Genomic DNA, 12,085 nt, shown 5'->3' with positions numbered 1-12,085 from the left:
AACCCTTATAACAAAAAATTTTCTCCAGGAAAAAAAAATTAAGCCAGTCTAGTGCAATGTGTTTCAAATCAACTTCAACAAGGACCAGAAGCCGGAGCAGCCTCATTGTTTAAAATACAGCCGGATTGGCTTCAATAGAGTCCAAAAGCCGGTCTAGCACATTAAAAGACTGGCTTCTTTTGGAAAAATGAAGGGGAAGTGAGAAACATGGCTTATAGGGAAGTACTTTTGTCCAGAAAAAACTACTTTTTTTTACTGGAGGTTAAGTGCAAAAATAAGTAGTAATGGAGTTAGTAGTGCAGCTTAAAAAGTATGAAGAGGAGCATGCCTAAAAAGTAGGGCCAAGAAGTATCTATAATTTTTCCTTTTAAAAGTATCTTTATTAAAAATTATATAAGAAGAACATAAAAAAGTCTAAAAAATCAAGACTCTCTTTCTTCAATACTTTGAAAAAATAGAATTTTGATTTTTTTATTTTTTTTCTGATATAAGTTATGAGAGAGAAATGTAGTCAAAATACTTTGAAAAAAGCATGTTGCTGCTTCTTTTCTCTTTTTTTCATTTTTTTAACTGTTAGCATGTTAGGGATTTGTTGATTATAAATATGATGAGTTTCTAAAAAGATTGGGTTCTTCTGAAGGTGGCTCATAATTTGGGTTGGGGCTTAAACGAGCATTATATATGATTATGTAAAGGAAAATTTTTATATAGAGCTAACGCTCTAAACAATCAAATTTGAGCCTACCTCAAAAAGCTCACTAGAAGAGGTTATTTTGATGCCCAAACACCATCAAATTGATCATCTCGACATCAAGATGTATATGCGTGAAAAAAAAATGGATTTCAAGTTTTCAAAATAGTGTATTTTGTAACACATTTTTGGATTGTCAATTTTCAAGATTTTCAAGTGTTTTTAGATCTGTCGATCTACAATATTTTTGAAGCTTTAAACTTTATAAATAAATATGAAACTATTTTTTAAGGCTATCACAAAGATTTCCAATATTGAAACCACATTTCTTGACACTATTTGTGTTACATATGTTGAATCACACATGTGATAGTTTTATTTAACTTTTCTTTCTTTTATTTTGGGTCATTGTATTGTATCTAATCTAATGGTTATAGTGTTGTAGGAACTTTACTCTTTTAAAGGGATTAAAACGATTTTGTTTAGAGAGAGAAAAGATAGAGAGATTGGGCTATAATTGCGTTTTCTCTTTAGGAATTAGTATGTTCCGTTTTAGAGAGAAAAAGTGAGCAAAATGCTCGAACTCTATTGTGGGTTGCTTTGTGCCCTGTTTTAGTGAGAGAAAGTATTAAAGAGAACCTATTTTTTGGTGTTCTTGGAGTCTTGGTTTTGAAATCTATTTAGAGTGAGAAAGGATTGTTGGAAATTGATATTTTGAGCTTGATTTCTCTTTATAATCTTCCCAAATCAGTAAGTAAAGTCTCATGTCATTATCCCATGGATGTAGGTCATGATTTGTGACTGAACCACATTAAATCTTTGTGCTTTGTGGATTGAATGTTGTTGGATTTTTTTTTATCCAATATTTTTGCTTTGATATTGTATAGTTTCCATTGCTTGTTTAAATATGAACGCACAATAGCAATGAATGTTATAAATCCTTGCTGATTTTTCACCAAGCGATCTCAACAACTGGTATCAGAGCTTAGGGTTTGTTCTTCATTGTGTATGTGAAGAAAGGGTCTTTTTGCTATTGTGGTTATTTGCTGTATTTTTTCTTGCAAATGGAAAGGGCAATGGAATTTGAAAAATTAACTTAAAGTAATTAGTCAATATAGAAAATGATGATAGAAGATTATCTTATTAGAAAAGAATTGGATCGGCCACTTTGAGGTAAGCAGGCCATGTATGTTGGATTGTAAGATTGGGATTGAGATGTTCTTGATCGAAAATGTTTGGCAGCTATTAGACCATGTACTTCACCATCATTTTTATTTGATGTTTGTCAATGTAAAACATCTGTTGAGCTTTGGCAATCTTTAAACCAATCTTTTGATAAATAAAATGCATGCGATGAAAAAATTATTTCTTTTGAAATTAGATCGCATGCGAGTGAATTTAATTCAATTTCTACACAATTGAGGTCTTTGAAAGTGAATTTGGATGAAGAAGTGTTATGTTTGCTTTTGCTGAGTTCTTTACCTGCTAGTTGAGATACCTTGGTTACCACTGTGACTAATACAATGGGTAACAAGTGTAATTTAAAAGATGTGGTAGCGTCATTGTTAAATGAAGAGACTAGTCGAATCAAATAAAGCATTGACAACAAAAGATAAATAAATAACACAATATAGAGACCAAACCCATAGATTTAATAGGGGCAAATCTCATAGCAAAGGCAGGTCCAAGTCACAAGGCAAGAAAGTTACTTGCTAGTATTGCAAGAAACCTGCTCACACGAGGAAAGATTGTTATGCTTTGAAGATTATGCAAATGGCTAATGGCAAGGATAGCCATGCCGAAACAATACAGTTTCAGATGATGAAGCTGAGGTCCCTTTTAGTGTTGCATGCACAACATTATCTATTGCAGATACTTGGGTTTTAGACTCTGGTGCTTCATTTCATGTTTGCACAGAAATGTCTTATTTTTCATCTTACACTGATGTAGATGGTGGCTTGGTTTATCTTGGTGATGATCGAGCTTGCAAAATCTTGGGCATAGAAAATATTGTTATCAAGCAATCAGGTGGAAAGAAGACACATTGATAAATGTGAGGCATGTTTCTAAGTTGAAGAAAAATCTCATTTCAGCCAGGCAGTTAGATGACTCTGGTTTCATAGTGACTTTTGAAAATAGGTCATGAAAGATTTCAAGAGATTGTATGACATTGTTGAAAGGGTAAAAAGATGGGTGTCTCTACACTCTTTATGACACATCTCAAATGAATGATGTTATAGATAAGCTCGTTGTTGTAGCTAGTAAGCATGATGATATGCAGATTTGACATTGCTGTTTGGGTCATCTCAGTGAGCATGATATGAAGGTATTGCAAATTCAAAATCTTTTTCCTATTTCTAAGCATTTCTTTCTTGATTTTTGTGATTATTATGCCATGGGTAGGCAACATAGAGTCAATTTTAAAAGAAATAAATCTCATAGAAAACGTAAAGCATTATAATTGATTTATTCCGATGTTTGTGACCCTGTTAATGTTAAATCCCTTGGTGGAGCGTCTTATTTTGTTACCTTTTTAGATGATTATTCTAGAAAGTGTTGGTTGTATCCATTAGTATCTAAGGATCAAGTTTTTGAAGTTTTCAAGGTTTTTAAAGTCAAGGTTGAAAAAGAAACAAAAAGATTTATAAAATGCTTGCAAACTGATAATGGTCATGAATGTTGCTCGAATGCTTTTGATACTTTTTGTAAAGATAATAGCATTCGCACAGTAAGGATTGTTCCTGGGACACCACAACAAAATGGTGTCATTGAGAGGATGAATATGACCATCATTGAAAGAGTAAGAAGTATGTTATCACAATTTGGTCTTGGTAAGTAATTTTGGGATGAAGCTGTACTATATATTTGATGAACAGATCTCCCAATGTACCCTTGAATGGTGAAATACCTGAAATTCTATGGCAAGGTAAAAGTGTGTCATATGAACACTTGAGAACATTTGGGTGTGAAGCTTATGTTCAAGTGCCCAGAGAAAGTAGAGCTAAGCTGGATGTCAAGTCAAGAAGATGTGCTTTTCTTGGGTATGGTGGCGATGATAAAGGTTATAGGATTTTGGATCCTATTATAAAGAAGACTATCATATGACGGGATGTTCTCTTTAATGAGAATGTAATGTTTGCTGCAAAGAAACAGGAAGAGCCAAAAGTAAGAAAGGCTTGTTGTGGATATACAAGAACTAAATCTCATTGTTTTACCTCGACAAGTACAAGAGAGTCACGCTTAAGCTCAAAACAGTTTTGATGAAGGTAATACTAGTTATGAGGATGACACTGAATTAGTTCAAGATGAAGAAGGACTACCAATTACACTTGAGCCAGAATTGAGAAGATCCACACGCCCTTACAAGCCCACACAAAGATATTCTCATTCCTTATATTATGCTTTGTATACTGATAGTGGTGAACCTGAGTCTTTTCAAGAGGCCATTTATTGCTCTAATACTGACAAGAGGCATAAGACAATGGAGGAAGAGATTGATGCTTTGCATAAGAATGATACGTAGGAGTTGGTGGAACTTTCACATGAGAAGAAAGCATTAAAGAATATGTGGGTATATGCTGTTTGGTGGGAGACAAATGGTCTTATGTGATATAAGATCAGACTTGTAGTGAAAGGTTATGGAAAAAAAACTAGGTGTTGATTTTAATGAAATTATTTCTCAAGTTATTAAGTATAGATCTATTAGAGTTGTTTTATCTTTGGTTGCTAACTTGAATTAGGAGCTAGAACAACTTGATATTAAAACTGCTTTCTTGTATGGTAATCTTGATGAATAAATTTATATGTGTCAACCTGAAGGTTTTAAGAACAAAACCAATCCTAACTATGTTTGTAAGTTGAAAAAGGGATTGTATGGTTTGAAACAAGCATTAGGCAATAATATAAGAAATTTGACAGTTTTGTGTTGGGTGAAGGTTATTCTAGATGCGATTTTGATCATTGTGTGTACTTCAAGAGTTCAACATATGATTTTTTTACTGTTTTGTTGCTTTATGTTGATGATATGCTTGTTGCTAGCAATGATCTGAGTGAAATCAAGCGTTTAAAGCTTGATATGTCCAAGCATTTTGCCACCAAGGATCTTGGACCAGCCAATAAGATTTTGGGCATGTACATCCATAGAGACAGAAAGCAAGGTAAGCTTTGGTTAAGTCAATCTGAATATATTTCTAAAGTTCTTGAGCACTTCAATATGATTGACTGTAAACCTGTTTCTATGCCACTAGCTGTACATTTCAAGTTGTCTAAAAGTGACTTTCCAATGAATGAGGTATATAGAAGTAAGATGAAGAATGTTCCATATACTTATATACTGGGTAGTTAGATGTATGCAATGGTTTGTACTACACTTGACATTGCCCATGCAATGGGAGTTGTTTCCAAATTTATATCTAATACAGGTTGGAAATATTGGCAATCAGTTAAGTGAATTCCTTGGTATTTGAAGGGGACACGAGATGTATGCTTGTGTTTTGAAAATTCATCATTGGAAGTTGTTGATTATGTAGATGCAAATTATGCAGGATGTTGTAATACGAGAAGGTCTACCACTGGATACATTTTCAATATTGGTGGTGGTGCAGTTAGCTAGATGTCAAGGTTAGAATATTGTTGCCTTGTTATCAACAGAAGCTAAGTATGTGGCATTGACTGTGGCAGCGAAGGAAATGATTTGGTTGAGAAGGTTACTTGGCCAGTTTCGGGTGAAACAAGATAAATGTGTTGTGCATTGTGATAACCAGAGTGCTATTCATCTAGCTAAGAATGCAGCTTATCACTCAAAGATAAAGTATATAGAGGTTAGATATCATTTTATTCGGTTGGCCCATGAGCGTAGAGATTTACCAGAGGACAATATTCATACTAAGAAGAACTGTGTTGATATGTTGATAAAGGTTTTCTCAACTGAAAAGAATATGATGTGTAAAAGACTTTCGACATTGGAGGAGACAAAACATCGGGTGGATGGAGAGTGGTGCATTGGTGATTATTTCAAAGACTAAGTGATTTATCTTCAGGTGGGAGATTATTACATGTGTGAAAATAAATCACACATGTGAGAGTTTTATTTAACTTTTCTCTCTTTTATTTTGGGCCATTGGATTGCATCTAATCCATTGGTTGTAGTATTGTAGGAACTTTACTCTTTTAAAGGGATTGAAACCCTTTTGTTTAGAGAGATAAAAAGATAGAGAGATTGAGTTGCAATTGGGTCTCTTGATGGCTTAGTATGCACCGTTTTAGAGAGACAAAGTGAGCAAAAGACTTGAACTTTATTGTGGGTTTGTTGTGTGCCATGTTTTAGTAAGATAAATTGTTAAAGAGAACCCATTTTTTGGTGTTCTTGGTGTCTTAGTTTTGGACTATATTTAAAGTGAGAAAGGGCTACTGGAAATTGATATTTTGAGCTCGATTTCACCTTGTAATCTTCTTAAATCAATAGGTAAAGTCTCGCGTCATTCTCCCATGAATGTAGGTCACGATTTGTGACCGAACCACATTAAATCTTTGTGCTTTGTGGATTGAATGTTGCTGAAATTTTTTTTATTCCATGTTTTTACTTTGATATTGTGTAGTTTCCATTACTTGTTTATATTAATATGAATACACAATAATTGTGAATGTTATAAACTCTTGCTGATTTTTTACCGATCAATCCCAACAATTCGAAGGTAGGCTCTAATTTGAACGTTTAAATCCTAGGCTCTATACAAACCGCACCTTGATGTAAATGCTTTACATACATATAACATGTGAGGCATGACCTCCAACGTCGACTAATCTTGATTACTGCTTAAAAAGACTAATTAGGATTGGTAGGTGGTAGAGATCATGCTTCACATTTAATTTGTATTTGTCATATTGCCTCGGTACCTAATTATCTCCATATTGGGCTTGCTACACATGTTTGTTTTGCTTGAAAATATTTTCTTAATATTTCTAGAATTCCCTCATGTAGTTAGGTATGAGAATGTTTTTACATCAATAGGCAGCTAATTGGTATAAAAATATGGGATTTTATACAATGAGACCATTTATCTTTTCTACAGGGGGAATGTTTATATGGGACCTCACCCACATAGAAAAAATATGTGCGATTACTTTCCAACCGTCGGATCGAAAGGAACGACTAGGATAACACCAATCAAAATGTCACTACTTTGGAAACAAACTTGGCAATTGGTTCTCTCAAGTTTCCATTCCCTTACTCATCCCACCTATCACGCCTCCCATGCTCTCTCTTTTGTGCCATACTCTCTTTCTAATCTCATTACCTCTCTCTAATCCTTGCATTCCTCATCCATTAGAAATCCTAACCCATCCCATCTCTCTCAAGTTTCCTTTTCCTTACCTATCCCACCTATCACGCGCCCCATGCTCTCTCTCTTTTGTGCCATACTCTCTTTCTAATCTCATTATCTCTCTCTAATCCTTCTATTCCTCATCCGTTGGAAACCCTAACCATCTCTTCTTGTTCTTCTTTTTTTTGACAAAAGGCAATATTCATTAAGATAATGAAGAAGTACAAAAAAAAGGTAAATTTTATTTTATTTTTTATAAAAAAAAAACCAAAACCAAACAGCATAGGAAAGTTAACTTTCTCTATCGCTTTCTCTCTCTACCAAAGATGAGAGGAAGAAAAAGAGAAAGCAGTAGCCACACAACCACTACCTTGCTCTCTCTAATAAAAATGAGAGGAAGAGAGGAGACAACAACAACTATTGCTCTCTTTAGCAAAAATGAGAGAAATAGGAAGAGAGCAAAAACGGGAGGAACACACAACCACTACCTTGCTCTCTCTAATAAAAATGAGAGGAAGAGAGGAAACAACAACAACAACTATTTCTCTCTTTAGCAAAAATGAGAAAAATAGGAAGAGAGCAAAATCGGGAGGAAGAGGAAGAGGAAGACGAAGAGGAAGAGGAAGAGGAAGAGAGGAGAGCAGTAGCAACAACAACTATTTCGCTTTCTCTCTATAGTAAAAACGAGAGGAAGAGGAAGAGAGAAGAGCAGTAGCCGCAACAATTATCTCGCTTTCTCTCTCTAGCGAAAACGAGAGGAACAGGAAAAGAAGAGAGCAGTAGCTGCAACAACTATCTCTCTTTCTTTCTCATTACTCATAGGTATGTTCTCACTGCATACTTTTTTGTCAAAAGGTATAAGACCAATGGATTTAGCTAAGAAACTTATATATTTTTTATGTTAATTGGAGTTATTACTATGGTCCTTATGTGTACCTAAAATTTTTTGTTTTCCTTGATCTTTTGTTCATGTTTTTTTTTTCTTAGTTTTGGAGAATTAAAAATCAAATGGACAAAAATTTTGTTGTGCTTGCCTTTCGTTTTCTTTGGACATTTTTGTGGGTTTTGAAAGAAGTAGAGGGATGAGCATGGATCTATTATCCTAGTAAATGCCTTGTCTTTTTAGCGTAAGCTTTGCTTTCTGGTGTAGTTAGACCTTAATTAGGTTTTGCACCTACTGCCTATTGTGTTTACGAAATAAACTTATGTAGTCTGATGGTGACCAATCAGATATGTTAAAGAAAAGTAAAAGCAAGAAAACAAACAATTCTTACAAGCTGAGCCAAAAAAACTCTCCCTTTGTAGAGGTTTTTGAGTTTCTTTCTTGCTCTTCATTGTAAAGCTATTGTGCTTCTCTCTCTTACTCCCCTTTTAAAGCTTTTTGAAGTTTACGTATGCTACTGATTTTTAGAGAACAAAATTAATATTTTTTATGGGTTTTGAAAGGATTAGAGGGACGAACATAGATCTATTTTCTTACCATTTATTCTTCGTATTTTATTTTTTTTTAACTTTTTAATGTAAAAATATTAGTTTTAATATACCTAACATTTAAACAATAAAGAAAAATAACTTTTAAAAGACTCTCCCTTTGTAGAGTTTTTTTAGTTTCTTTCTTGCTCTTCTTTCTCTCTCTTGTTCTTTCTCTCTCTTTTTTTTTGTGCAGATTAATTCCATGGCGCTTGAAAAGGGCTATTATGCTAGTGTCAAGAATAATCTCTCTTTCTACTCTATTTTTTTGCATTTTTTGGGTTTTGCTGCCATTTTAATCGTGGCAAGTACTTTTTAAGTTGGAATCAAACTCACCCTCAATCTCGTGAAATTTTAGAGATTCGAGTAACCAAACTCTTTTAATGCTGCCTTTGCTTTAACGATGTATATCAATGTCGATTAATGATGGACTCAAAATGTTGAAGGTGCAATTTTTATTCTCCTTTCTAGTCCATTTGGATCTTTGCTCTCTCTCTTTTATGCCATACTCTCTTTCTAATCTCATTATCTCACTCTAATCCTTGCATTCTTCATCCGTTGGAAACCCTAACCCTCTCTTCTTGTTCTTCTTTTTTTGACAAAAGGCAATATTTATTAAGATAATGAAGAAGTACAACAAAAAGGTAAATTTTTTTTTTTAAAAAAAAAAAAAAAACCAAAACCAAACAGCATAGGAAAGTCAACTTTCTCTATCGCTTTTTCTCTCTACCAAAAATGAGAGGAAGAGAAAGAGAAAGCAGTAGCCACACAACCACTACCTTGCTCTCTCTAATAAAAATGAGAGGAAGAGAGGAGACAATAACAACAACTATTTCTCTCTTTAGCAAAAATGAGAGAAATAGAAAGAGAGCAAAAACGGGAGGAAGAGGAAGAGAGGAAAGCAGTAGCAACAACAACTATTTCGCTTTTTCTCTCTAGCAAAAACGAGAGGAAGAGGAAGAGGAAGAGAGAGAGCAGTAGCCGCAACAATTTTCTCGCTTTCTCTCTCTAGCGAAAACGAGAGGAACAGGAAAAGAAGAGAGCAGTAGCTGAGCAGTAGCTGCAACAACTATCTCTCTTTCTTTCTCATTACTCATAGGTATATTCTCACTGCATATTTTTTTGTCAAAAGGTATAAGACCAATGGATTTAGCTAAGAAACTTATATATTTTTTATGTTAATTGGAGTTATTACTATGGTCCTTATGTGTACCTAAAATTTTTTGTTTTCCTTGATCTTTTGTTCATGTTTTCTTTTTCTTAGTTTTGGAGAATTAAAATCAAATAGACAAAAATTTTGTTGTTCTTGCCTTTCGTTTTCTTTGGACATTTTTGTGGGTTTTGAAAGAAGTAGAGGGATGAGCATGGATCTATTATCTTAGTAAATGCCTTGTCTTTTTAGCGTAAGCTTTGCTTTCTGGTGTAGTTAGACCTTAATTAGGTTTTGTGCCTACTGCCTATTGTGTTTACGAAATAAACTTATGTAGTCTGATGGTGACCAATCAAATATGTTAAAGAAAAGTAAAAGCAAGAAAACAAACAATTCTTACAAGCCGAGCCAAAAAAACTCTCCCTTTGTAGAGGTTTTTGAGTTTCTTTCTTGCTCTTCATTGTAAAGCTTTTGTGCTTCTCTCTCTTGCTCCCCTTTTAAAGCTTTTTGAAGTTTACGTATGCTACTGATTTTTAGAGAACAAAATTAATATTTTTTATAGGTTTTGAAAGGATTAGAGGGATGAACATAGATCTATTTTCTTACCATTTATTCTTTGTATTTTATTTTTTTTAACTTTTTAATGTAAAAATATTAGTTTTAATATGCATAACATTTAAACAATAAAGAAAAATAACTTTTAAAGGACTCTCCCTTTGTAGAGTTTTTTTAGTTTCTTTCTTGCTCTTCTTTCTCTCTCTTGCTCTCTCTCTTCTTTTTTTTTTGGTGCAGATTAATTCCATGGCGCTTGAAAAGAGCTATTATGCTAGTGTCAAGAATAATCTCTCTTTCTACTCTATTTTTTTGTGTTTTTTGGGTTTTGCTGCCATTTTAATCGTGGCAAGTACTTTTTAAGTTGGAATCAAACTCACCCTCAATCTTGTAAAATTTTAGAGATTCGAGTAACCAAACTGTTTTAATGCGGCCTTTGCTTTAACGATGTATATCAATGTCGATTAATGATGGACTCAAAAAGTTGAAGGTGCAATTTTTATTCTCCTTTCTAGTCCATTTGGATCTTTCATATACAACAACTCAACTTACATATGGAAAAGAATACTGTAATGCGCACGGATCACACCAATTGGCAAAACTTCTCATTTTAACATGGACAAATAAACAATGTTCAAGGAATCCTTGAATTCCAAGTTATAAATCTCTTACTATTGGTTATTACTTTAAGGAAAAAGTTTATATAAGGTTGCAACCTTATATGTAGAACTACGGATGCATCTCAAAAATCCATCGGAAAAGGTAGTTTTAATATTGAAAAATCCTTTGATTGATCATCTCAACATCGAGATGTATGACCATGAAAAACAAAAAGATTTAATTAGAAACAATGTATTTTACATCATATTATCTACATACACTGTCCATTTTCAAGATTTTCATATGTTAATAGATCTACTTGATTTTAACCATTTTTTGAAATTTAAAATTTTATAATTAGATATAAAAATAAATTTTGAGATAATTCTAAGAACATTTTACATCAAAATTATATACCATGATAAAATTTGAAGATGTGCCTTACCTCTATAGCTACGGATAAGACCGTACGCAAACAGCACCTTACTTTAAAGATGCAAGATTCATTTCGATTTCTTTGAAATGTAGCTTTTACACATTTCAAAAAAAATCTTCTCAGCCATTAGATGCCAATATATTATCGATTTATGATGTCCAAATTTAAGGAGGATGATGAACTAGCATTAACCCCAAGCAATATTAGAATTGCAATACTTTACCCAAAAATCAGTTGCCTTACCCAAAGTGGTGAACTCAATGCTTAGCTCAAAATTACTATCAAAGGCAGAGAGAAAAAAAAAGAGATACCAATGTTAGAGAGAGAGACGAACTTTACAATCAAAGGCAAAGGGGGGGAGAGAGAGACCATTCTTTTTCCACAAAAATCAAACCAGAAAAAATTACAGAATCTAATAGTAGACGTTCATACCTCTACTACTTTTAAAACCCACATAAAATCACTTCCTCAGCCACTCAATGTATCAGGAAAAAAAAAATGAATGCTAGACCAATAGAACTTTTGTTCATTTATTTTTTTATCCTTCAAAAAGACCAAAAAGCATAAAACATTATGAACATAAACATTAACTAAAATCAAAATATTCAGATTACCCAAAAAAAAAAACTTTATTAATTAACCAAATTGATTGATATTGTTTTGTTTTTTATGAACAAACCACAACCCAAACGACAAGCACCAATTACCCCAAAAAAACTTTCATCATTAATCAAATCGATTGATATTATTGTGTTTTTGATGAACAAACCAAAAGCACCAATTACCCAAATTTTTTTTTTTAATTAATCAAATCAATTATATTATTTTGTTTTTGATGAACAAACCACGGCCCAAATTGAAAC

This window comes from Amborella trichopoda, chromosome 11 (genome assembly GCF_054954075.1).
Source record: "Amborella trichopoda isolate Santa Cruz 75 chromosome 11, AtrichopodaSantaCruz75HAP2 v2.0, whole genome shotgun sequence".
Taxonomy (NCBI): domain Eukaryota; kingdom Viridiplantae; phylum Streptophyta; class Magnoliopsida; order Amborellales; family Amborellaceae; genus Amborella; species Amborella trichopoda.
Note: the sequence above shows the minus strand (reverse complement) of the source record.